Source organism: Solea senegalensis, linkage group LG12, assembly GCF_019176455.1.
Source record: "Solea senegalensis isolate Sse05_10M linkage group LG12, IFAPA_SoseM_1, whole genome shotgun sequence".
Taxonomy (NCBI): Eukaryota; Metazoa; Chordata; class Actinopteri; order Pleuronectiformes; family Soleidae; genus Solea; species Solea senegalensis.
This window is the reverse complement of record NC_058032.1, coordinates 24,953,567-24,979,856: the sequence shown is the minus strand read 5'-3', so window position 1 is coordinate 24,979,856 and position 26,290 is coordinate 24,953,567. Positions and strand designations below refer to the sequence as shown.

The window sequence follows — 26,290 nt, the reverse complement described above, 5'->3', positions numbered from 1 at the left end:
TTGTGCTCGGCTCTTTTCTGGGAAGCTGTCGTTTGGATGAAAGTAGTTCACATGACAAGAAATCTTTCTTGTGGGAACTTTACGGAACCTCGCCAGGGGAGAACAGAACATACAGCTGTTTGACATCAATTATGTAGATGATGGTGTCTTGTTTGAGCACAGAACAGCAGACTTTCACTGTCCGGGAAGTGAGCTGTGTAAAGGCTCCAAATTCAAGTAAAGTCTTGGTAAATAATGTTGCATTCACTGTGTGACAAAGTAGGGGAGACCAAACAAACTACTTTACAATATATAAATGTCAATTTGTACCCTGATCTCCAAATATTACCCAAACTTCAGGTCACATCTGACATACCTTTTTTTTCTTCAAAGTGCTTTTAAAGGTGCAGTGTGTCCCGGTTCCTATATGAATATAAAAGGTTAATTGGTAAAAGGGGGTACTTTATCTATAAAACGTCTCTATCATCCCTCATTTTGATAATATTAGAAAATCATAATTTCTGAACATGGATGGACGATCTTCTTCTAAATCACACAGGTTGCCAGGTTTGATTCCATGGTCAGGGAGCTTTTGTCGTAAATGTCCCGCTCTAATGTTGTCATATGACTCTTGGCGTATTTACATTACATATTTCTATTAAAACGACCTTTAACGACGTTGCAATAGTGCCGCTGTAGCTACAACACAGCTGGGCGTCATAGAAGACGGCCGACTCCTGTTGTGGAGGACTTATATCTGAGAGGAAGCTGAGAGTGATGTTACTGTGGAAGGGGATGAGTGAGTGAGGCCATATACAGTGTATGTTGCAAGGGATACGCAATGAGGAGGTGCTGCTGAGGAGAGAGCGAGCAGAGAAATACAGCGTTGAGTAGACTCATAACTATCCCATTCGTGTCAAAACAGGAAATGAGCAGAATGCTGACGTATCGGTTTTCAAACACTTAAACTATAAGCTGCATTCTCACAAAATATGTGAGACATATTTTTGCCCAGTCCTCAGGGCAAACAACAATTCTGAAGCCACGGAGGCAGCACCTCCGACATTTTAACTGATGAATGAGCCAAACAACAACGTTAAGTAAATCTCAGCAGTCACATTAAATGTCTAACTGCTCTTATACAAATGAGAGAAATGCAGCAAAAAATCTGGTGTCTTCTAATTATTCATTTTCGCTCACAGGGGTGAAATTGCTCATGAGTGTCGTTTTCCATGGCTTGTCGTATAACAGCCAGAGGGCCACTCATAAATTACACAATGAAGCGAGTGAAGGGCCACATATACAAGGTTTAAAAGAAATAATCGTCGGGGCGTTTACATTTACATGCAATATGAATAGCAATTACATTTAAAGAGGCTGTAAATGACATTGTCGTTTTTGACTATTTCAAAATAAAAGTCCGGCTGTGTTTCACGAGTTAAATGCTATTAATATATAGATGTGAAACTGAAATGCTTTTATTATATCAGAAAAAAGTGAACAAAATATGCAGATGTCTTGGCTAAAAATGCAACAAAGCAAAAAAATACATCTTAACATAAAGATTTACTTAGATATTATTTTTGAAAAAAAACGCTATTATACATGAGACAATTCGTGAGGATGTCGCGGCCTGAATAAAATCAGCTTGCGGGCCAGATCTGGCCCCAGGGCCTTATGCTGCCCATGTGTGTGTAATACAAACTCCACAGTGCTCAGACAGCTAACATTTGGATCATAATTTGCAGGTGTTTAATGAGCACAGCGCTCGTTTTACGAAGCCGCCGTGCGGTGTGTGTTAATGTCATTAACGCACGTTAACTCAAACTTTTGAAAAGAGTTATCACACACTGAAGAAAAAAAACAAAACACTGCAAATATACTGATTAATGACAACAGTTTGAAGAAAAGAGAGGAAAAAACAAAGTGTCGTTTCTGGCTAAATAACTCCTTCTGCTTAAAAATAAATGTGTGACATCTCCCAACTCAGCCACTGAACGAATGAAAGCTGTCAGTAGAGATAATGATGGCGTTGCTTGTTAAAATAAGACTCAGAATGAACTCGAGCTGTGTCAGGATAATTACTAAGTAGCAGCACTGGCAACAACACAAATGTTATAAAGTCTGTGTGTGTTCCACATTAGAAACAGAGAGACAAAGAGAGTGCGTGTGTGTTGGCAACATTCAAATGTCTTAGATTAGATTAGATTAATATAAATCACATAACTTTTTTTGTCTGCACATGGGTCTTTAATGTTGGATTAGAAATGTTTCAGTGTGTTTCCTTAAGCGCCTCCACAAACAAGATAAGTCCTGCTTGGCTATGAATTAAACATGGTCTCTTGTTTCTCTTTTCATCTATAAGTATGTGTGCATATGCATCTTTTAAATCAACGCATCAATCCCACGTCTCGTTTTTTACTCCTGCACCTTAGTGGTTAATATCTACCCAAACAAAGCGGGACACCGCTTCAAGCAGACGTGGCGCGTTTTTGCTGGCAATTCAACATAATTTGCCGTCGTCAGCTGTTGCCATCGATCGTGTGAGCTACATTATTATATATTATTATGTTCTCGTCTGCAGCAAAGTCATGGAACATCTTCAATGCCTGGAAAAACAGCTGGACCGGATCATGATATGTATAAAAGACTGCAAATGAGTATTGCTGTCAATAATATAGCTACACAAAACGCTAACCAAGCTTTAAGATGTAGCGTTAGTGTCCTTGGATTCAGCTAATCTTGGAAAAATCTCATACCCCTGCGTTTGAAGTGCTCCCCTGAAACATCGGTTTGAATGTTTGAAAGAGAAAGTCGGCCCTGGAACTTCACCCTGCTCCTCTACCTCAACAAGCCACTATGCCTACATGTGATGAAAATGGAGGGGTTCGTGGTAAGGAGGCGAGGGATGAAACGGGATCCAGCCAAAGTCTCACTTGACATCAAAAGTAGTAGTAGAGAGAAAAAACTCCCTATTATTTAACAGAAACCAGACTCAAAAATGTGAAGCATCTGCCTCGGCTGGTTCGGGGGAAAGGAAGAAATGGGGACACAAAAAGGGTGTAAGGAAAAGGAAAGAGAGAGGAAGGGAAGAGATAGAGACCAGTGTAACAGTTGACTTTTAAAGGTGGGCATGCGTACCTCTCAATTTAAATTCCATAACAACATATTGTTCTTCCTTGAGCACAGAGTTGAGCTGAAGAAACTATTTAAAAAAAACATTTAATACTCATGGAACCTAAGCAGATCTCAGGGGACTCTAATTGCAGTGTTTTCCTATCAGGTGCAGACTCTGTCACAAATGTGGAAAACATAAAACATACTCAAAAGCCTGAGGCCACCTATCAGGCCCAGAAGGACTTCAAAAGCAGACCTGAGGCAGGAAATCAGTTCAATAATTTCACTCCAGAATCAGATAATTCACAGAGAGGCAGTCCAAAGCAAACGTTTCAGAATCAGCAGGCGAAAGGCAGGTCATACCACTTAGTAAGAAATCAATCAGAAATAAAACCACACTGGTGCTCAACATATGAAACAATGAAAAGCAAGAAGGAGACAAGCACAAGGAGGAGGGAAGACAACGAGCCGCAGGTGGAACACATTAGAGGGAGAGAGGTGGGAAACTTGAAGTAAAAAAGAAACAAAACAAGGGTTACCAAAATAAAGCACGAAACAAAGAATGCATGAACATAATTAAACACGATTTCAGGGAGAACAGTTAGACCTGTTGTTTTTCCAATGCTCTACTGCAGTATAATTATTTCGCCATCATTTATTGGAACACATCATGTTGCATGACTGAGTTAAACTCATTGACAGTCAGAGACTCCAATCCAAATAGCAATGCAAACAGAATTTGATAGACAGAAAAACAACAACGCTGGTTGTGACCTTTGCACAGTTTTGTACATGAAGGACAAAACACAGCGTGAAGGCAAATACACAGCTTTCATCACATATGCAAGGTCATAATCAAACACTACAATAAGCAGCAGATACTCCTTTACTTTGGTTTTTACACAAGTTTTTAATAGAGTGTAGTACTACTACTGTAGTACAGTCAATGCTTCAACAGAAGAATACTATTCAGGTGGGGAAAATAGATATTTTTATAAACAGAATCCAACTTTGAAAGATACCATCTTGATTCAGCTTCATGGGACTACTGCATTTTAAATCGAGCCTCGGCTCATATTTGAAATGCATTTTTGCAGAGCGTAAGCATCCCAAATCCCAAACTTATTACTTTAACTCACATAAAAATGACTCCACTGAGCTCTATACCCTTTGATATACAGATTTGAAATGGAAGGGAAGAGAAAACTAGTATCGCATTTGGCATCTGTGAATGCTGTGGACTGAAAGTGTTTGAGTATTGCAAGAGATAAGGCTTGACTGGTGCATTTATGTTTGTGATGGATAGATTGAGGTACAGGTGGACAAAAATCCTTTAAGCCAGCCACAGGCAAGAGTGTAGAGAAGCACAGCCTTTGAAGCTCCTCTGCTTCCACATCAAATCTTTCGGTTTTCCTAATCATTCATTCATTGGTGCTTTATCGTCCACATGAGAGTCACGGGGGCCACTTGATTTTTAATTTTCTTGTTTTGGGAAAAATCATTTGTCAATGGGATACAGCAAATGTTGTGCAACGAGGATACTTAAAACACATAACATCCGTGCATGAACACTCTTTATGCGAGTGTCACACTCAGAATGGTCCACGTAGAAACAAGCACCACACAACAATACTCACAATTTCACCATGACTCGTGGTTAGTGCTGTTGAAGTGTGCATGTGCTCCCGGTTTCCTCCCACAGTCCATTATAACAGATTTCCCTTCTTCTTCTCCTATTAAATCCGTCAGGCTGTACACCAAGTGGCTAAACGCTGCCCTCTATAGTTCAAAGTCACAGTTCTCCTGCCCCTTGAAGTCTGACTGTTGATTTAAGCTCTAATCAGCCAAAACATCCCAAACATCTGGTATATTTACACATATCTGATAATAAAATATACATATTTAAAATAAGTTTTATGTTTAAATACAGTTGTAAAAGTAACGTTCATAGAATTTAGGGATTTTTTTTTATTGTGTTGTACCAGTTTGTGATTAAGTTAATATTATTTTGTAAATATTTCATGGAATACTGGAGTAAATGTGATGTGTCTCATACCAAGAGACAAACATAGACAAGACAAACAATTTTCCAGAAATGTGATTAACCTGGAATATGATTGACGATTTATGAACTGTTTTGAACTGTAGCGTAGCAGCCTCTCAAAAACAAAAGTAATGTTGGGCAGGAGAACAATCAAAACCTGTCCATTTTTATAATTTTTCAAATATTCAGAATTCAGAGAGGTTACCTGTTAAGCTTATTTCTATGATACAAGAGATGCCAACATAACATGAATATACAACCAAGGCAAGGTCCACAAACTCAAAACATAATGCTAAATCAACAATCAGAGAAAGCATCAAAAAATATCAAAAAGTCTTTCGGTTTCAGAAGAGGGCAAGGGTGAAAAAGTGGACAATCTGTATAAATCAATTCAGAGAGATGTGATAGATGGGGAGATGGGGAGAGTTTGGAAATTATTTCAATTCAGTGGTAAATGACTGGAGTAGGATTATTATGTATACGTGCGTATGTGTACCTATGTGGGGGAGTGTGGGGTAATGGGGAAGGTGAATATAATTTCAGTTCAGTTCAGAGGAATTTGAATTGATTAGAGAGTGTATATGTGTGGGAGGGAGAGAGAGAAAAGAGAGAAAGGGAAAAGGGGGGTGATCTGTAGCTTGAGGTTGGAATTTTTAACTTATCTGCTAGGTGTCTTCCACCCGAGAATTCAGCCACTGCATCCAAACAGGTTTTAAAAGATCATCAGGGTCTCCTGCTGCAGGGATCAGCTTATTCCTCCCGTTTTTGTTCCACATTAAACTGTATTTCATTTTACTTTTCTTAGTTGCTCAAAGACTTTAATTGAATTTTCTTCCTTTGTCTGCACTCCTTCTCCTGCATTCATTCCACCTTCTAGCTTCTTTTGTTTGTTCCCTCTCTCCCCTCACCTCACCTCTCAGGTGTGACTGATTTATTAGTTCCCTCCTCCCTTCACTTCCTGCTCTGTTGAAAAAAACTGGTCGGCCATTTTCTTTTATTTTCCATCCTCCCTTTTCATTACAAAACAGATTGAATTTGTTCAGCGATAAAATGTTATTTCTACAACAATAGTTAAACAACAATATGCAAGTCTACTGAGATTATTGGTTATTCACAACAGATAATTTTGGACATGAAATATTAGAGCAAACACAGGTTTGACCAGATGAAATTAACCTGGTTCAGCTTCTTAACGCTTATCTTTAATCCACAAAATAATAATAATTCAATAAAAAGAAGAATCACCTGAAATTACTTGGTGAGGATGATGTCTCATAAAATCATGTCTGGTGTTGATCAAGTTTAAAAAGACCTTGGCAGACAAGGTCTTCTGGGATAGCCTCAGCTGTGAATGATACACAAATGTGTCCTTCAAAAACGTCAGCCGCATTTGTCGATACAGTACATCTGCTGTATATGCAGTTTGCTGCCTACAGGTATCACGCTGCACCTATTTCAGACCTCTGCTGCGGGCATCCTACTGGGTTCCCATGCTTGCTAACCCTAACCCAGCATGTCTTATCAAACATCTGATTCTGGCTAAAAAATCAACTCTATTACACCTGTACTGTCTCTGTACCAGACTGCCACATTTTGTATTTACTGCACTGACTTCCTTTAAAAATGTTTTACTATCACAGTGTCACACTAAACACAGTCTGTGAATTTGTTTCTGTGTACTATCCACTCTGTGTGTGAGTGTGTGTGTGTAACGGCTGCAGGTTTCCCCTGGAGGGGACGCAGCAGATGGGAGGAGCACACACACTGGCGTACACACACACGTCTGGTTTCCATGACTTCAGAGGACATTACATTGACTTACATCCATTTCCCGCAGAGTTACTCTAACCTTAACCATAACCCAGAGGTCGATGGATCTAAACCATCCTCTGCTAAATAAATGGTCTGTGCTTCCTCTATGTACTCTTTGAGAAGTTCTGACTCAGGTGAAGAGACCAACGAGGCTGTTTGATGAATTATGAATTGATGATGCTTAATTTACCAGTCCACGGACAAATAACAAGAGATGTTGGTCGAGCCGTGTGATACTTTACTGAATTTCTCCTTTGTCTTTAAAAGTTTTGGGCAAACAGCAGAGTGAAATACATCATCAAGGTAAACATTCTTCTTCCAGTGAATTACATTGGTCTGACTTTTCAGTGGAGCATCTTACTTGACGACGTCATACTGATTTGCCATATCTTGGGAAAAAAAAATCAAAAGTGGCAGTCTTCTATAGGTAGTGTGGCCGAGGGGTCCAAGGCGCTGGATTAAGGCTCCAGTCTCTTAGGAGGCGTGGGTTCAAATCCTGCCATTGAGTCTTACCCATTTGAAAGTCTTCATGTTAGAGACTTTGTATCTTACTGCGATAAAGGACTTCTGCACGTATAATTTGTGTACACATGATCCTCAAGCTGGGCGTGGTTCGACTTTGGCAACGTGGTGCCCTTTAGACCTACCTGAGAAGAGTTTGTCTGTCAGTTGTTCTCCTTTGTCATGGTGATCACGAGCAGAGTGGCGCAGCGGAAGCGTGCTGGGCCCATAACCCAGAGGTCGATGGATCGAAACCATCCTCTGCTAAGTAAATGGTCTGTGCGTCCTCTATGTAGTCTGTGAGAAGTACTGACTCTGGTGAAGAGACTGACGAGGCTGTTCGATGAATACTTAATTTACCAGTCCATGGACAAAAAACAAGAGATGGTGGTCAGGCTGTGTGATACTTTACTGAATTTATCCTTTGTCTTTAAAAGTTTTGGGCAAACAGCAGAGTGAAATACTTCATCAAGGTAAACATTCTTCTTCCAGTGAATTTCATTGGTCTGAATTTTCAGTGGTGCATCTTACTTGACGACGTCATACTGATTTGCCATATCTTGGGAAAAAAATATCAAAAGTGGCAATCTTCTATAGGTAGTGTGGCCGAGGGGTCCAAGGCGCTGGATTAAGGCTCCAGTCTCTTAGGAGGCATGGGTTCAAATCCCACCACTGCCATTGTGTGTTAGCCGTTTCAAAGTCTTCATGTTAGAGACTTTTTATCTTACTGCGATAAAGGACTTCTGCACGTACAACTCGTGGACACATGATCCTCAAGCTGGGCGTGGTTCGACTTTGGCAACGTGGTGCCCTTTAGACCTACCTGAGAAGAGTTTGTCTGTCAGTTGTTCTCCTTTGTCATGGTGATCACGAGCAGAGTGGCGCAGTGGAAGCGTGCCGGGCCCATAACCCAGAGGTCGATGGATCGAAACCATCCTCTGCTAAATAAGTGGTCTGTGCTTCCTGTATGTACTCTTTGAGAAGTTCTGACTCTGGTGAAGAGACCAACCAGACTGTTGGATGAATACTTAATTTACCAGTCCATGGACAAAAAACAAGAGATGGTGGTCAGGCTGTGTGATACTTTACTGAATTTCTCCTTTGTCTTTAAAAGTTTTGGGCAAACAGCAGAGTGAAATACTTCATCAAGGTAAACATTCTTCTTCCAGTGAATTTCATTGGTCTGAATTTTCAGTGGAGCATTTTACTTGACGACGTCATACTGATTTGCCATATCTTGGGAAAAAAAAATCAAAAGTGGCAATCTTCTATAGGTAGTGTGGCCGAGGGGTCCAAGGCGCTGGATTAAGGCTCCAGTCTCTCAGGAGGCGTGGGTTCAAATCCCACCACTGCCATTCAGTGTTAGCCATTTGAAAGTCTTCATGTTAGAAACTTTGTATGTTACTGCGTTAAAGGACTTCTGCACGTATAACTCGTGGACACATGATCCTCAAGGTTGGCCTGTTTCGACTTTGGCACAGTGGTACCTTTTAGACCTACCGAAGAAGAGTTTGTCTGTCTGTTGTTCTCCTGTGTCATGGCAGTCAGCAGCAGAGTGGCGCAGCGGAAGCGTGCTGGGCCCATAACCCAGAGGTCGATGGATCGAAACCATCCTCTGCTAAGTAAATGGCCTGTGCGTCCTCTATGTAGTCTGTGAGAAGTACTGACTCTGGTGAAGAGACTGACGAGGCTGTTTGATGAATACTTAATTTACCAGTCCATGGACAAAAAACAAGAGATGGTGGTCAGGCTGTGTGATACTTTACTGAATTTCTCCTTTGTCTTTAAAAGTTTTGGGCAAACAGCAGAGTGAAATACTTCATCAAGGTAAACATTCTTCTTCCAGTGAATTTCATTGGTCTGAATTTTCAGTGGTGCATCTTACTTGACGACGTCATACTGATTTGCCATATCTTGGGAAAAAAATATCAAAAGTGGCAATCTTCTATAGGTAGTGTGGCCGAGGGGTCCAAGGCGCTGAATTAAGGCTCCAGTCTCTTAGGAGGCGTGGGTTCAAATCCCACCACTGCCATTGTGTGTTAGCCGTTTCAAAGTCTTCATGTTAGAGACTTTGTATCTTAGAATAGAAGAATAGAATAGAATACCTTTATTGTCATTATACAAGTTGTACAACGAGATTTACTTGACTTCACCTTGAAAGTGCATACAGCTAACAACGAAGAACAATAACAACAACAACAACAACAACCAGTGTATGGGTCAAGGACATTAAAAAGAAAAAGTGACCCTAGTTAACGTGAGGTGGGTTTTCAGTTGCAGCGTACTACGTGAGGTGGGTTTTCAGTTGCAGCGTACTACATTAAAAGGATATACAGCCATCAAATTCCTATTGCACAATATGAAATAGCAGGTCTGTAGCAGGGTTTAAATATAAAAAGTGCATTTCTATGAGACGTGACCCATAGCAGGGTATAAAAAATAATAAATAAGACTATTTCCACAGTATGAAGTGTATTTTTTTTATTATTTTTTTTTAACAGTATATGAAATATAGAAATATAAATATCACAGTGTGAGATATGATTTTAGCAGCATATAGAATATAAATATCACAGAGTGAAATGTAATTTTGCAGTATATAAAAATAGAAATATAAACATTTACACAGTATGAAAGTGATTTTAGCAGGGTACCATTTACAAATACAGATATTGCACAGTTGGAATGTAATTTAAGCAGGATAAAAATCTGTATATACAATATAAGTAGTGCACAGTATATAAGTATTGCATAGTGTGGAGTAGATTATTAAATAAATAAGCATTTCAGCATGAAATGTAGAGTATTGCACATGCCAGAATGTGTGAGAGTATGTGGTAGAGGTAGGATGGTCAGTGCATGTCCATGTTCAGTGTGGTTATGGCTCTGGGGAAGAAGCTGTCCTTAAGTCTATTTGTCCGAGCTCGGACACACCTGTAGCGTCTGCCAGAGGGCAGCATGTCGAACAGATGAAAGCCGGGGTGGGAACTGTCCTTAACAATGTTCCTCGCTCTGTTCAGGCAGCGAGAGTGGTAAATGTCCTTTAGGGAGGGGAGAGTGCAGCCGATGATCCTCTGTGCTGCGTTGATGACTCTCTGAAGACCCTTCCTGTCTGCTTCAGTGCAGCTGGCGTACCACACTGTGATGCAGTACAGCAGCAGGCTCTCTATGGAAGAGCGGTAGAAGTTCACCAGCAGCTTCTCATCCAGGTTGTTTTTCCTGAGCACTCTCAGGAAGTGCAGGCGTTGTTGGGCCTTCTTGGTGATCTCCGTGATGTTCGGGGTCCAGGAGAGGTCAGCCGAGATGACGGTGCCCAGGAACTTGAAGGTCTGGACCCTCTCTACACAGACACCGTTGATGTAGAGGGGAGCTGGGTCTGCGCGGTGCCTCCTGAAGTCGATGACGATTTCCTTTGTCTTTGTGGCATTCAGTGCCAGGTTGTTCGCTGAACACCACGTTGTCAACTTTAGGATCTCATCCCTGTAAGCAGACTCATCTCCCCCTGAGATTAGTCCAACCACAGTGGTGTCGTCTGCAAACTTGACGATGGTGTTACCAAGGTGGGTTGGGCTACAGTCATGGGTGTAGAGGGAGTACAGTAGTGGGCTCAGCACACACCCCTGTGGAGAGCCGGTGCTGAGTGTGCGGGTGGAGGAGATGTGGTTACCAAGTTTAACAGTCTGTGGACGGTTCGGGAGGAAGTCTTTTATCCATGAACAGGTGTGTGGGTGGAGGCCTAAATCCACAAGTTTACTGACCAGAATGTCCGGGATGATTGTGTTGAAGGCTGAGCTGTAATCAATGAAGAGTAGCCTCACATAGCTCCCCTGGTGTTCCAGGTGGCTCAGCGCAGTGTGGAGAGCTATGGCTATGGCATCCTCCGTGGATCTGTTTGCTCTATAAGCAAACTGATGTGGATCGAAGGTCTGAGGAAGGCTGTCTTTGATGTGGTGAAGAACCAGCCTCTCAAAGCACTTCATGATGACCGGTGTTAGGGCGACTGGGCGGTAGTCGTTGAGGCTGTCTGTGGATGATTTCTTGGGCACGGGGATGATTGTAGCTGTCTTCAGGCAGGATGGGATGGTGGCTTGAGACAGGGAGCGGTTGAAGATGCAGGTGAAAACTTGTGAGAGCTGGTCTGCACAGGCTTTGAGCACCTTCCCTGGTATCCCGTCCGGGCCAGCTGCCTTCCTTGGGTTTACTGCTCTTAGCACCCGTCTCACTTCAGAATCCTGTACAGTCAGTGTGACGGTGCTGGGTGCTGGTGGCTGCGGAGGTGGTGAGGCTGTATGGGGCTCAGTTTTCTCAAATCTTGCGAAGAAGCAGTTCAGCTCCTCTGCCAGCGAGGCGTCTGGGTTCCCAGGTGTGATGTTACAGCCCCTGAAGTTTGTGATATGCTGTATGCCTTGCCACACCTGTCGCGGGTTGTTATCAGAGAGGTGGTCCTCTATCCTCTTCTTGTAGGCCGACTTAGCATCCTTGATTCCTCTCTTCAGGTCTGCTCTGGAGGCACTGTACAGTTCCCTGTCACCTGACTTGAAGGCAGCGTCACGCTTCCTGAGCAGCATTCGGACCTGGCTGGTCATCCAGGGTTTCTGGTTGGGAAAAACCCTGATGCTCTTTTCCACAGTGACGTTCCCAATGCAGTACCTGATGTATGACAGTACTGCTTCTGTGTGCTCTGCCAGGTCCTGGTGTTCAAATACCTCCCACTGAGTGTTCGCATAACAGTCCTGTAGCTGAGAGAGTGCATCGTCCGGCCAGGTTGTAACAGTCTTTTTGAGAGGTGTAGTTCTCCTCCTGAGAGGGGTGTATGCCGGGGTAAGGAGCAGAGAGAGGTGATCTGACTGGCCTAGATGAGGTTGTGGTATGGCTCTGTATGCATGCTTGATGTTAGAATAGACATGATCCAGTGTGTTTGCACCCCTGGTCGGACACTTAACGTGCTGAAAAAATTTCGGAAGAACCGTCTTAAGGTTCGCCTGATTAAAATCCCCAGCTATAATGTGAACTCCGTGTGGGTGCGCGCGCAGCTGTGTATTTATTGTTTTTAGCAGGCTAGCGAGAGCTATGCTAACGTTAGCATCCGGAGGTATCTTACTACGATAAAGGACTTCTGCACGTATAACTCGTGGACACATGATCCTCAAGCTGGGCGTGGTTCGACTTTGGCAACGTGGTGCCCTTTAGACCTACCTGAGAAGAGTTTGTCTGTCAGTTGTTCTCCTTTGTCATGGTGATCACGAGCAGAGTGGCGCAGCGGAAGCGTGCTGGGCCCATAACCCAGAGGTCGATGGATCGAAACCATCCTCTGCTAAATAAGTGGTCTGTGCTTCCTGTATGCACTCTTTGAGAAGTTCTGACTCTGAAGAGACCAACCAGCCTGTTTGATGAATACTTAATTTACCAGTCCATGGACAAAAAACAAGAGATGGTGGTCAGGCTGTGTGATACTTTACTGAATTTCTCCTTTGTCTTTAAAAGTTTTGGGCAAACAGCAGAGTGAAATACTTCATCAAGGTAAACATTCTTCTTCCAGTGAATTTCATTGGTCTGAATTTTCAGTGGTGCATCTTACTTGACGCCGTCATACTGATTTGCCATATCTTGGGAAAAAAATATCAAAAGTGGCAATCTTCTATAGGTAGTGTGGCCGAGGGGTCCAAGGCGCTGGATTAAGGCTCCAGTCTCTTAGGAGGCGTGGGTTCAAATCCCACCACTGCCATTGTGTGTTAGCCGTTTCAAAGTCTTCATGTTAGAGACTTTGTATCTTACTGCGATAAAGGACTTCTGCACGTATAACTCGTGGACACATGATCCTCAAGCTGGGCGTAGTTCGACTTTGGCAACGTGGTGCCCTTTAGACCTACCTGAGAAGAGTTTGTCTGTCAGTTGTTCTCCTTTGTCATGGTGATCACGAGCAGAGTGGCGCAGCGGAAGCGTGCTGGGCCCATAACCCAGAGGTCGATGGATCGAAACCATCCTCTGCTAAATAAGTGGTCTGTGCTTCCTGTATGCACTCTTTGAGAAGTTCTGACTCTGAAGAGACCAACCAACCTGTTTGATGAATACTTAATTTACCAGTACATGGACAAAAAACAAGAGATGGTGGTCAGGCTGTGGGATACTTTACTGAATTTCTCCTTTGTCTTTAAATGTTTTGGGAAAACAGCAGAGTGAAATACTTCATCAAGGTAAACTGTCTGTCAGTTGTTCTCCTTTGTCATGGTGATCACGAGCAGAGTGGCGCAGCGGAAGCGTGCTGGGCCCATAACCCAGAGGTCGATGGATCGAAACCATCCTCTGCTAAATAAGTGGTCTGTGCTTCCTTTATGCACTCTTTGAGAAGTTCTGACTCTGGTGAAGAGACCAACCAGCCTATTTGATGAATACTTAATTTACCAGTCCATGGACAAAAAATAAGAGATGGTGGTCAGGCTGTGTGATACTTTACTGAATTTCTCCTTTGTCTTTAAAAGTTTTGGGCAAACAGCAGAGTGAAATACTTCATCAAGGTAAACATTCTTCTTCCAGTGAATTTCATTGGTCTGAATTTTCAGTGGAGCATCTTACTTGACGACGTCATACTGATTTGCCATATCTTGGGAAAAAAAACTCAAAAGTGGCAATCTTCTATAGGTAGTGTGGCCGAGGGGTCCAAGGCGCTGGATTAAGGCTCCAGTCTCTCAGGAGGCGTGGGTTCAAATCCCACCACTGCCATTGAGTGTTAGCCATTTGAAAGTCTTCATGTTAGAAACTTTGTATGTTACTGCGTTAAAGGACTTCTGCACGTATAACTCGTGGACACATGATCCTCAAGGTTGGCCTGTTTCGACTTTGGCAACGTGGTGCCCTTTAGACCTACCTAAGAAGAGTTTGTCTGTCAGTTGTTCTCCTTTGTCATGGTGATCACGAGCAGAGTGGCGCAGCGGAAGTGTGCTGGGCCCATAACCCAGAGGTCGATGGATCGAAACCATCCTCTGCTAAATAAGTGGTCTGTGCTTCCTGTATGTACTCTTTGAGAAGTTCTGACTCTGGTGAAGAGACCAACCAGCCTATTTGATGAATACTTAATTTACCAGTCCATGGACAAAAAACAAGAGATGGTGGTCAGGCTGTGTGATACTTTACTGAATTTCTCCTTTGTCTTTAAAAGTTTTGGGCAAACAGCAGAGTGAAATACTTCATCAAGGTAAACATTCTTCTTCCAGTGAATTTCATTGGTCTGAATTTTCAGTGGAGCATCTTACTTGACGACGTCATACTGATTTGCCATATCTTGGGAAAAAAAAATCAAAAGTGGCAATCTTCTATAGGTAGTGTGGCCGAGGGGTCCAAGGCGCTGGATTAAGGCTCCAGTCTCTTAGGAGGCGTGGGTTCAAATCCCACCACTGCCATTGAGTGTTAGCCATTTGAAAGTCTTCATGTCAGAAACTTTGTATGTTACTGCGTTAAAGGACTTCTGCACGTATAACTCGTGGACACATGATCCTCAAGGTTGGCCTGTTTCGACTTTGGCAACATGGTGCCCTTTAGACCTACCTGAGAAGAGTTTGTCTGTCAGTTGTTCTCCTTTGTCATTGTGATCACGAGCAGAGTGGCGCAGCGGAAGCGTGCTGGGCCCATAACCCAGAGGTCGATGGATCGAAACCATCCTCTGCTAAATAAGTGGTCTGTGCTTCCTGTATGTACTCTTTGAGAAGTTCTGACTCTGGTGAAGAGACCAACCAGCCTATTTGATGAATACTTAATTTACCAGTCCATGGACAAAAAACAAGAGATGGTGGTCAGGCTGTGTGATACTTTACTGAATTTCTCCTTTGTCTTTAAAAGTTTTGGGCAAACAGCAGAGTGAAATACTTCATCAAGGTAAACATTCTTCTTCCAGTGAATTTCATTGGTCTGAATTTTCAGTGGAGCATCTTACTTGACGACGTCATACTGATTTGCCATATCTTGGGAAAAAAAAATCAAAAGTGGCAATCTTCTATAGGTAGTGTGGCCGAGGGGTCCAAGGCGCTGGATTAAGGCTCCAGTCTCTTAGGAGGCGTGGGTTCAAATCCCACCACTGCCATTGAGTGTTAGCCATTTGAAGGTCTTCATGTTAGAAACTTTGTATGTTACTGCGTTAAAGGACTTCTGCACGTATAACTCGTGGACACATGATCCTCAAGGTTGGCCTGTTTCGACTTTGGCAACGTTGTGCCCTTTAGACCTACCTAAGAAGAGTTTGTCTGTCAGTTGTTCTCCTTTGTCATGGTGATCACGAGCAGAGTGGCGCAGCGGAAGCGTGCTGGGCCCATAACCCAGAGGTCGATGGATCGAAACCATCCTCTGCTAAGTAAATGGCCTGTGCGTCCTCTATGTAGTCTGTGAGAAGTACTGACTCTGGTGAAGAGACTGACGAGGCTGTTTGATGAATCCTTGAATCACCAGTCCATGGACAAAAAACAAGAGATGCTGGTCGAGCCTTGAGATACTTTCTCCATTGTCTTTATAAGTTTTGGGCAAACAGCAGAGTGAAATACTTCATCAAGGTAAACATTCTTCTTCCAGTGAATTTCATTGGTCTGAATTTTCAGTGGAGCATCTTACTTGACGACTTCATACTGATTTGCCATATCTTGGGAAAAAAAAATCAAAAGTGGCAATCTTCTATAGGTAGTGTGGCCGAGGGGTCCAAGGCACTGGATTAAGTCTCCAGTCTCTTAGGAGGCGTGGGTTCAAATCCCACCACTGCCATTGAGTGTTAGCCATTTGAAAGTCTTCATGTTAGAAACTTTGTATGTTACTGCGTTAAAGGACTTCTGCACGTATAACTCGTGGACACATGATCCTCAAGGTTGGCCTGTTTCGACTTTGGCACAGTAGTGCCTTTTAGACCTACCTAAGAAGAGTTTGTCTGTCTGTTGTTCTCCTGTGTCATGGCGGTCAGCAGCAGAGTGGCGCAGCGGAAGCGTGCTGGGCCCATAACCCAGAGGTCGATGGATCGAAACCATCCTCTGCTAAGTAAATGGCCTGTGCGTAGTCTGTGAGAAGTACTGACTCTGGTGAAGAGACTGACGAGGCTGTTTGATGAATCCTTGAATCACCAGTCCATGGACAAAAAACAAGAGATGCTGGTCGAGCCTTGAGATACTTTCTCCATTGTCTTTATAAGTTTTGGGCAAACAGCAGAGTGAAATACTTCATCAAGGTAAACATTCTTCTTCCAGTGAATTTCATTGGTCTGACTTTTCAGTGGAGCATCTAATTTGACGACGTCATACTGATTTGCCATATCTTGGAAAAAAAAATTCAAAAGTGGCAGTCTACTATAGGTAGTGTGGCCGAGCGGTCCAAGGCGCTGGATTAAGGCTCCAGTCTCTTAGGAGGCGTGGGTTCAAATCCCACCACTGCCATTGTGTGTTAGCCGTTTCAAAGTCTTCATGTTAGAGACTTTGTATCTTACTGCGATAAAGGACTTCTGCACGTATAATTTGTGTACACATGATCCTCAAGCTGGGCGTGGTTCGACTTTGGCAACGTGGTGCCCTTTAGACCTACCTGAGAAGAGTTTGTCTGTCAGTTGTTCTCCTTTGTCATGGTGATCACGAGCAGAGTGGCGCAGCGGAAGCGTGCTGGGCCCATAACCCAGAGGTCGATGGATCGAAACCATCCTCTGCTAAATAAGTGGTCTGTGCTTCCTGTATGTACTCTTTGAGAAGTTCTGACTCTGGTGAAGAGACCACCCAGCCTGTTTGATGAATACTTAATTTACCAGTCCATGGACAAAAAACAAGAGATGGTGGTCAGGCTGTGTGATACTTTACTGAATTTCTCCTTTGTCTTTAAAAGTTTTGGGCAAACAGCAGAGTGAAATACTTCATCAAGGTAAACACTCTTCTTCCAGTGAATTTCATTGGTCTAAATTTTCAGTGGAGCATCTTACTTGACGACGTCATACTGATTTGCCATATCTTGGGAAAAAAAAATCAAAAGTGGCAATCTTCCATAGGTAGTGTGGCCGAGGGGTCCAAGGCGCTGGATTAAGGCTCCAGTCTCTTAGGAGGCGTGGGTTCAAATCCCACCACTGCCATTGAGTGTTAGCCATTTGAAAGTCTTCATGTTAGAAACTTTGTATGTTACTGCGTTAAAGGACTTCTGCACGTATAACTCGTGGACACATGATCCTCAAGGTTGGCCTGTTTCGACTTTGGCACAGTGGTGCCTTTTAGACCTACCTAAGAAGAGTTTGTCTGTCAGTTGTTCTCCTTTGTCATGGTGATCACGAGCAGAGTGGCGCAGCGGAAGCGTGCTGGGCCCATAACCCAGAGGTCGGTGGATCGAAACCATCCTCTGCTAAATAAGTGGTCTGTGCTTCCTGTTTGTACTCTTTCAGAAGTTCTGACTCTGGTGAAGAGACCAACCAGCCTGTTTGATGAATACTTAATTTACCAGTCCATGGACAAAAAACAAGAGATGCTGGTCGAGCCTCCTGATACTTTCTCCATTGTCTTTATAAGTTTTGGGCAAACAGCAGAGTGAAATACTTCATCAAGGTAAACATTCTTCTTCCAGTGAATTTCATTGGTCTGACTTTTCAGTGGAGCATCTTATTTGACGACGTCATACTGATTTGCCATATCTTGGAAAAAAAAATTCAAAAGTGGCAGTCTACTATAGGTAGTGTGGCCGAGCGGTCCAAGGCGCTGGATTAAGGCTCCAGTCTCTTAGGAGGCGTGGGTTCAAATCCCACCACTGCCATTGTGTGTTAGCCGTTTCAAAGTCTTCATGTTAGAGACTTTGTATCTTACTGCGATAAAGGACTTCTGCACGTATAATTTGTGTACACATGATCCTCAAGCTGGGCGTGGTTCGACTTTGGCAACGTGGTGCCCTTTAGACCTACCTGAGAAGAGTTTGTCTGTCAGTTGTTCTCCTTTGTCATGGTGATCACGAGCAGAGTGGCGCAGCGGAAGCGTGCTGGGCCCATAACCCAGAGGTCGATGGATCGAAACCATCCTCTGCTAAATAAGTGGTCTGTGCTTCCTGTATGTACTCTTTGAGAAGTTCTGACTCTGGTGAAGAGACCAACCAACCTGTTTGATGAATACTTAATTTACCAGTCCATGGACAAAAAACAAGAGATGGTGGTCAGGCTGTGTGATACTTTACTGAATTTCTCCTTTGTCTTTAAAAGTTTTGGGCAAACAGCAGAGTGAAATACTTCATCAAGGTAAACATTCTTCTTCCAGTGAATTTCATTGGTCTGAATTTTCAGTGGAGCATCTTATTTGACGACGTCATACTGATTTGCCATATCTTGGAAAAAAAAATTCAAAAGTGGCAGTCTACTATAGGTAGTGTGGCCGAGCGGGTCCAAGGCGCTGGATTAAGGCTCCAGTCTCTTAGGAGGCGTGGGTTCAAATCCCACCACTGCCATTGTGTGTTAGCCGTTTCAAAGTCTTCATGTTAGAGACTTTGTATCTTACTGCGATAAAGGACTTCTGCACGTATAATTTGTGTACACATGATCCTCAAGCTGGGCGTGGTTCGACTTTGGCAACGTGGTGCCCTTTAGACCTACCTGAGAAGAGTTTGTCTGTCAGTTGTTCTCCTTTGTCATGGTGATCACGAGCAGAGTGGCGCAGCGGAAGCGTGCTGGGCCCATAACCAGAAGTCGATGGATCGAAACCATCCTCTGCTAAATAAGTGGTCTGTGCTTCCTGTATGTACTCTTTGAGAAGTTCTGACTCTGGTGAAGAGACCACGAGGCCTGTTTGATGAATACTTAATTTACCAGTCCATGGACAAAAAACAAGAGATGGTGGTCAGGCTGTGATACTTTACATTTCTCCTTTGTCTTTAAAGTTTTGGGCAAACAGCAGAGTGAAATACTTCATCAAGGTAAACTCTTCTTCCAGTGAATTTCATTGGTCTAAATTTTCAGTGGAGCATCTACTTGACGACGTCATACTGATTTGCCATATCTTGGGAAAAAAAAATCAAAAGTGGCAATCTTCCATAGGTAGTGTGGCCGAGGGGTCCAAGGCGCTGGATTAAGGCTCCAGTCACTTAGGAGGCGTGGGTTCAAATCCCACCACTGCCATTGAGTGTTAGCCATTTGAAAGTCTTCATGTTAGAAACTTTGTATGTTACTGCGTTAAAGGACTTCTGCACGTATAACTCGTGGACACATGATCCTCAAGGTTGGCCTGTTTCGACTTTGGCACAGTGGTGCCTTTTAGACCTACCTAAGAAGAGTTTGTCTGTCTGTTGTTCTCCTGTGTCATGGTGGTCAGCAGCAGAGTGGCGCAGCGGAAGCGTGCTGGGCCCATAACCCAGAGGTCGATGGATCGAAACCATCCTCTGCTAAGTAAATGTCCTGTGCGTCCTCTATGTAGTCTGTGAGAAGTACTGACTCTGGTGAAGAGACTGACGAGGCTGTTTGATGAATCCTTAAATCACCAGTCCATGGACAAAAAACAAGAGATGCTGGTCGAGCCTCCTGATACTTTCTCCATTGTCTTTATAAGTTTTGGGCAAACAGCAGATTGAAATACTTCATCAAGGTAAACATTCTTCTTCCAGTGAATTTCATTGGTCTGACTTTTCAGTGGAGCATCTTATTTGACGACGTCATACTGATTTGCCATATCTTGGAAAAAAAAATTCAAAAGTGGCAGTCTACTATAGGTAGTGTGGCCGAGCGGTCCAAGGCGCTGGATTAAGGCTCCAGTCTCTTAGGAGGCGTGGGTTCAAATCCCACCACTGCCATTGTGTGTTAGCCGTTTCAAAGTCTTCATGTTAGAGACTTTGTATCTTACTGCGATAAAGGACTTCTGCACGTATAATTTGTGTAAACATGATCCTCAAGCTGGGCGTGGTTCGACTTTGGCAACGTGGTGCCCTTTAGACCTACCTGAGAAGAGTTTGTCTGTCAGTTGTTCTCCTTTGTCATGGTGATCACGAGCAGAGTGGCGCAGCGGAAGCGTGCTGGGCCCATAACCCAGAGGTCGATGGATCGAAACCATCCTCTGCTAAATAAGTGATCTGTGCTTCCTGTATGTACTCTTTGAGAAGTTCTGACTCTGGTGAAGAGACCACCCAGCCTGTTTGATGAATACTTAATTTACCAGTCCATGGACAAAAAACAAGAGATGGTGGTCAGGCTGTGTGATACTTTACTGAATTTCTCCTTTGTCTTTAAAAGTTTTGGGCAAACAGCAGAGTGAAATACTTCATCAAGGTAAACACTCTTCTTCCAGTGAATTTCATTGGTCTAAATTTTCAGTGGAGCATCTTACTTGACGACGTCATACTGATTTGCCATATCTTGGGAAAAAAAAATCAAAAGTGGCAATCTTCCATAGGTAGTGTGGCCGAGGGGTCCAAGGCGCTGGATTAAGGCTCCAGTCACTTAGGAGGCGTGGGTTCAAATCCCACCACTGCCATTGAGTGTTAGCCATTTGAAAGTCTTCATGTTAGAAACTTTGTATGTTACTGCGTTAAAGGACTTCTGCACGTATAACTCGTGGACACATGATCCTCAAGGTTGGCCTGTTTCGACTTTGGCACAGTGGTGCCTTTTAGACCTACCTAAGAAGAGTTTGTCTGTCAGTTGTTCTCCTTTGTCATGGTGATCACGAGCAGAGTGGCGCAGCGGAAGCGTGCTGGGCCCATAACCCAGAGGTCGGTGGATCGAAACCATCCTCTGCTAAATAAGTGGTCTGTGCTTCCTGTTTGTACTCTTTCAGAAGTTCTGACTCTGGTGAAGAGACCAACCAGCCTGTTTGATGAATACTTAATTTACCAGTCCATGGACAAAAAACAAGAGATGCTGGTCGAGCCTCCTGATACTTTCTCCATTGTCTTTATAAGTTTTGGGCAAACAGCAGATTGAAATACTTCATCAAGGTAAACATTCTTCTTCCAGTGAATTTCATTGGTCTGACTTTTCAGTGGAGCATCTAATTTGACGACGTCATACTGATTTGCTATATCTTGGAAAAAAAAATTCAAAAGTGGCAGTCTACTATAGGTAGTGTGGCTGAGCGGTCCAAGGCGCTGGATTAAGGCTCCAGTCTCTTAGGAGGCGTGGGTTCAAATCCCACCACTGCCATTGAGTGTTAACCATTTGAAAGTCTTCATGTTAGAAACTTTGTATGTTACTGCGTTAAAGGACTTCTGCACGTATAACTCGTGGACACATGATCCTCAAGGTTGGCCTGTTTCGACTTTGGCACAGTGGTGCCTTTTAGACCTACCTAAGAAGAGTTTGTCTGTCTGTTGTTCTCCTGTGTCATGGTGGTCAGCAGCAGAGTGGCGCAGCGGAAGCGTGCTGGGCCCATAACCCAGAGGGCGATGGATCGAAACCATCCTCTGCTAAGTAAATGTCCTGTGCGTCCTCTATGTAGTCTGTGAGAAGTACTGACTCTGGTGAAGAGACTGACGAGGCTGTTTGATGAATCCTTAAATCACCAGTCCATGGACAAAAAACAAGAGATGCTGGTCGAGCCTCCTGATACTTTCTCCATTGTCTTTATAAGTTTTGGGCAAACAGCAGATTGAAATACTTCATCAAGGTAAACATTCTTCTTCCAGTGAATTTCATTGGTCTGACTTTTCAGTGGAGCATCTTATTTGACGGCGTCATACTGATTTGCCATATCTTGGAAAAAAAAATTCAAAAGTGGCAGTCTACTATAGGTAGTGTGGCCGAGCGGTCCAAGGCGCTGGATTAAGGCTCCAGTCTCTTAGGAGGCGTGGGGTCAAATCCCACCACTGCCATTGTGTGTTAGCCGTTTCAAAGTCTTCATGTTAGAGACTTTGTATCTTACTGCGATAAAGGACTTCTGCACGTATAATTTGTGTAAACATGATCCTCAAGCTGGGCGTGGTTCGACTTTGGCAACGTGGTGCCCTTTAGACCTACCTGAGAAGAGTTTGTCTGTCAGTTGTTCTCCTTTGTCATGGTGATCACGAGCAGAGTGGCGCAGCGGAAGCGTGCTGGGCCCATAACCCAGAGGTCGATGGATCGAAACCGTCCTCTGCTAAATAAGTGATCTGTGCTTCCTGTATGTACTCTTTGAGAAGTTCTGACTCTGGTGAAGAGACCACCCAGCCTGTTTGATGAATACTTAATTTACCAGTCCATGGACAAAAAACAAGAGATGGTGGTCAGGCTGTGTGATACTTTACTGAATTTCTCCTTTGTCTTTAAAAGTTTTGGGCAAACAGCAGAGTGAAATACTTCATCAAGGTAAACACTCTTCTTCCAGTGAATTTCATTGGTCTAAATTTTCAGTGGAGCATCTTACTTGACGACGTCATACTGATTTGCCATATCTTGGGAAAAAAAAATCAAAAGTGGCAATCTTCCATAGGTAGTGTGGCCGAGGGGTCCAAGGCGCTGGATTAAGGCTCCAGTCTCTTAGGAGGCGTGGGTTCAAATCCCACCACTGCCATTGAGTGTTAGCCATTTGAAAGTCTTCATGTTAGAAACTTTGTATGTTACTGCGTTAAAGGACTTCTGCACGTATAACTCGTGGACACATGATCCTCAAGGTTGGCCTGTTTGGACTTTGGCACAGTGGTGCCTTTTAGAACTACCTAAGAAGAGTTTGTCTGTCTGTTGTTCTCCTGTGTCATGGTGGTCAGCAGCAGAGTGGCGCAGCGGAAGCGTGCTGGGCCCATAACCCAGATGTCGATGGATCGAAACCATCCTCTGCTAAGTAAATGGCCTGTGCGTCCTCTATGTAGTCTGTGAGAAGTTCTGACTCTGGTGAAGAGACCACCCAGCCTGTTTGATGAATACTTAATTTACCAGTCCATGGACAAAAAACAAGAGATGGTGGTCAGACTGTGTGATACTTTACTGAATTTCTCCTTTGTCTTTATAAGTTTTGGGCAAACAGCAGATTGAAATACTTCATCAAGGTAAACATTCTTCTTCCAGTGAATTTCATTGGTCTGACTTTTCAGTGGAGCATCTTATTTGACGACGTCATACTGATTTGCCATATCTTGGAAAAAAAAATTCAAAAGTGGCAGTCTACTATAGGTAGTGTGGCCGAGCGGTCCAAGGCGCTGGATTAAGGCTCCAGTCTCTTAGGAGGCGTGGGTTCAAATCCCACCACTGCCATTGTGTGTTAGCCGTTTCAAAGTCTTCATGTTAGAGACTTTGTATCTTACTGCGATAAAGGACTTCTGCACGTATAATTTGTGTAAACATGATCCTCAAGCTGGGCGTGGTTCGACTTTGGCAACGTGGTGCCCTTTAGACCTACCTGAGAAGAGTTTGTCTGTCAGTTGTTCTCCTTTGTCATGGTGATCACGAGCAGAGTGGCGCAGCGGAAGCGTGCTGGGCCCATAACCCAGAGGTCGATGGATCGAAACCATCCTCTGCTAAATAAGTGATCTGTGCTTCCTGTATGTACTCTTTGAGAAGTTCTGACTCTGGTGAAGAGACCACCCAGCCTGTTTGATGAATACTTAATTTACCAGTCCATCGACAAAAAACAAGAGATGGTGGTCAGGCTGTGTGATACTTTACTGAATTTCTCCTTTGTCTTTAAAAGTTTTGGGCAAACAGCAGAGTGAAATACTTCATCAAGGTAAACACTCTTCTTCCAGTGAATTTCATTGGTCTAAATTTTCAGTGGAGCATCTTACTTGACGACGTCATACTGATTTGCCATATCTTGGGAAAAAAAAATCAAAAGTGGCAATCTTCCATAGGTAGTGTGGCCGAGGGGTCCAAGGCGCTGGATTAAGGCTCCAGTCACTTAGGAGGCGTGGGTTCAAATCCCACCACTGCCATTGAGTGTTAGCCATTTGAAAGTCTTCATGTTAGAAACTTTGTATGTTACTGCGTTAAAGGACTTCTGCACGTATAACTCGTGGACACATGATCCTCAAGGTTGGCCTGTTTGACTTTGGCACAGTGGTGCCTTTTAGACCTACCTAAGAAGAGTTTGTCTGTCTGTTGTTCTCCTGTGTCATGGTGGTCAGCAGCAGAGTGGCGCAGCGGAAGCGTGCTGGGCCCATAACCCAGAGGTCGATGGATCGAAACCATCCTCTGCTAAGTAAATGTCCTGTGCGTCCTCTATGTAGTCTGTGAGAAGTACTGACTCTGGTGAAGAGACTGACGAGGCTGTTTGATGAATCCTTAAATCACCAGTCCATGGACAAAAAACAAGAGATGCTGGTCCAGCCTCCTGATCCTTTGTCTTTAAAAGTTTTGGGCAAACAGCAGAGTGAAATACTTCATCAAGGTAAACACTCTTCTTCCAGTGAATTTCATTGGTCTAAATTTTCAGTGGAGCATCTTACTTGACGACGTCATACTGATTTGCCATACCTTGGGAAAAAAAAATCAAAAGTGGCAATCTTCCATAGGTATTGTGGCCGAGGGGTCCAAGGCGCTGGATTAAGGCTCCAGTCTCTTAGGAGGCGTGGGTTCAAATCCCACCACTGCCATTGAGTGTTAGCCATTTGAAAGTCTTCATGTTAGAAACTTTGTATGTTACTGCGTTAAAGGACTTCTGCACGTATAACTCGTGGACACATGATCCTCAAGGTTGGCCTCTTTGGACTTTGGCACAGTGGTGCCTTTTAGACCTACCTAAGAAGAGTTTGTCTGTCTGTTGTTCTCCTGTGTCATGGTGGTCAGCAGCAGAGTGGCGCAGCGGAAGCGTGCTGGGCCCATAACCCAGAGGTCGATGGATCGAAACCATCCTCTGCTAAGTAAATGTCCTGTGCGTCCTCTATGTAGTCTGTGAGAAGTACTGACTCTGGTGAAGAGACTGACGAGGCTGTTTGATGAATCCTTAAATCACCAGTCCATGGACAAAAAACAAGAGATGCTGGTCGAGCCTCCTGATACTTTCTCCATTGTCTTTATAAGTTTTGGGCAAACAGCAGATTGAAATACTTCATCAAGGTAAACATTCTTCTTCCAGTGAATTTCATTGGTCTGACTTTTCAGTGGAGCATCTTATTTGACGACGTCATACTGATTTGCCATATCTTGGAAAAAAAAATTCAAAAGTGGCAGTCTACTATAGGTAGTGTGGCCGAGCGGTCCAAGGCGCTGGATTAAGGCTCCAGTCTCTTAGGAGGCGTGGGTTCAAATCCCACCACTGCCATTGTGTGTTAGCCGTTTCAAAGTCTTCATGTTAGAGACTTTGTATCTTACTGCGATAAAGGACTTCTGCACGTATAATTTGTGTAAACATGATCCTCAAGCTGGGCGTGGTTCGACTTTGGCAACGTGGTGCCCTTTAGACCTACCTGAGAAGAGTTTGTCTGTCAGTTGTTCTCCTTTGTCATGGTGATCACGAGCAGAGTGGCGCAGCGGAAGCGTGCTGGGCCCATAACCCAGAGGTCGATGGATCGAAACCATCCTCTGCTAAATAAGTGATCTGTGCTTCCTGTATGTACTCTTTGAGAAGTTCTGACTCTGGTGAAGAGACCACCCAGCCTGTTTGATGAATACTTAATTTACCAGTCCATGGACAAAAAACAAGAGATGGTGGTCAGGCTGTGTGATACTTTACTGAATTTCTCCTTTGTCTTTAAAAGTTTTGGGCAAACAGCAGAGTGAAATACTTCATCAAGGTAAACACTCTTCTTCCAGTGAATTTCATTGGTCTAAATTTTCAGTGGAGCATCTTACTTGACGACGTCATACTGATTTGCCATACCTTGGGAAAAAAAAATCAAAAGTGGCAATCTTCCATAGGTATTGTGGCCGAGGGGTCCAAGGCGCTGGATTAAGGCTCCAGTCTCTTAGGAGGCGTGGGTTCAAATCCCACCACTGCCATTGAGTGTTAGCCATTTGAAAGTCTTCAT

The 26,290-nt window shown here is 43.6% G+C and overlaps 17 non-coding genes across 17 annotated transcripts; all 17 read left to right on the top strand.

Annotated features, from left to right (window-relative positions):
* The first annotated feature begins 8,726 nt into the window (after nucleotides 1-8,726).
* On the top strand, nucleotides 8,727-8,808 carry trnal-aag. The gene has a single exon. It is a non-coding gene; the product is annotated as a tRNA-Leu (tRNA).
* A 4,288-nt stretch (nucleotides 8,809-13,096) lies between these two features.
* Nucleotides 13,097-13,178, top strand: trnal-aag. Its single transcript has one exon. It is a non-coding gene; the product is annotated as a tRNA-Leu (tRNA).
* Nucleotides 13,179-14,091: 913 nt separating this feature from the next.
* On the top strand, nucleotides 14,092-14,173 carry trnal-aag. Its single transcript has one exon. It is a non-coding gene; the product is annotated as a tRNA-Leu (tRNA).
* A 595-nt stretch (nucleotides 14,174-14,768) lies between these two features.
* On the top strand, nucleotides 14,769-14,850 carry trnal-aag. Its single transcript has one exon. It is a non-coding gene; the product is annotated as a tRNA-Leu (tRNA).
* Nucleotides 14,851-15,445: 595 nt separating this feature from the next.
* Nucleotides 15,446-15,527, top strand: trnal-aag. Its single transcript has one exon. It is a non-coding gene; the product is annotated as a tRNA-Leu (tRNA).
* Nucleotides 15,528-16,772: 1,245 nt separating this feature from the next.
* On the top strand, nucleotides 16,773-16,854 carry trnal-aag. The gene has a single exon. It is a non-coding gene; the product is annotated as a tRNA-Leu (tRNA).
* A 595-nt stretch (nucleotides 16,855-17,449) lies between these two features.
* Nucleotides 17,450-17,531, top strand: trnal-aag. The gene has a single exon. It is a non-coding gene; the product is annotated as a tRNA-Leu (tRNA).
* A 586-nt stretch (nucleotides 17,532-18,117) lies between these two features.
* On the top strand, nucleotides 18,118-18,199 carry trnal-aag. Its single transcript has one exon. It is a non-coding gene; the product is annotated as a tRNA-Leu (tRNA).
* Nucleotides 18,200-18,794: 595 nt separating this feature from the next.
* On the top strand, nucleotides 18,795-18,877 carry trnal-aag. Its single transcript has one exon. It is a non-coding gene; the product is annotated as a tRNA-Leu (tRNA).
* Nucleotides 18,878-19,462: 585 nt separating this feature from the next.
* trnal-aag lies at nucleotides 19,463-19,544 on the top strand. The gene has a single exon. It is a non-coding gene; the product is annotated as a tRNA-Leu (tRNA).
* A 586-nt stretch (nucleotides 19,545-20,130) lies between these two features.
* On the top strand, nucleotides 20,131-20,212 carry trnal-aag. Its single transcript has one exon. It is a non-coding gene; the product is annotated as a tRNA-Leu (tRNA).
* A 595-nt stretch (nucleotides 20,213-20,807) lies between these two features.
* trnal-aag lies at nucleotides 20,808-20,889 on the top strand. Its single transcript has one exon. It is a non-coding gene; the product is annotated as a tRNA-Leu (tRNA).
* Nucleotides 20,890-21,475: 586 nt separating this feature from the next.
* Nucleotides 21,476-21,557, top strand: trnal-aag. The gene has a single exon. It is a non-coding gene; the product is annotated as a tRNA-Leu (tRNA).
* Nucleotides 21,558-22,820: 1,263 nt separating this feature from the next.
* On the top strand, nucleotides 22,821-22,902 carry trnal-aag. The gene has a single exon. It is a non-coding gene; the product is annotated as a tRNA-Leu (tRNA).
* Nucleotides 22,903-23,497: 595 nt separating this feature from the next.
* On the top strand, nucleotides 23,498-23,579 carry trnal-aag. The gene has a single exon. It is a non-coding gene; the product is annotated as a tRNA-Leu (tRNA).
* Nucleotides 23,580-24,174: 595 nt separating this feature from the next.
* trnal-aag lies at nucleotides 24,175-24,256 on the top strand. The gene has a single exon. It is a non-coding gene; the product is annotated as a tRNA-Leu (tRNA).
* Nucleotides 24,257-25,502: 1,246 nt separating this feature from the next.
* Nucleotides 25,503-25,584, top strand: trnal-aag. Its single transcript has one exon. It is a non-coding gene; the product is annotated as a tRNA-Leu (tRNA).
* The last annotated feature ends 706 nt before the right edge of the window (nucleotides 25,585-26,290 follow it).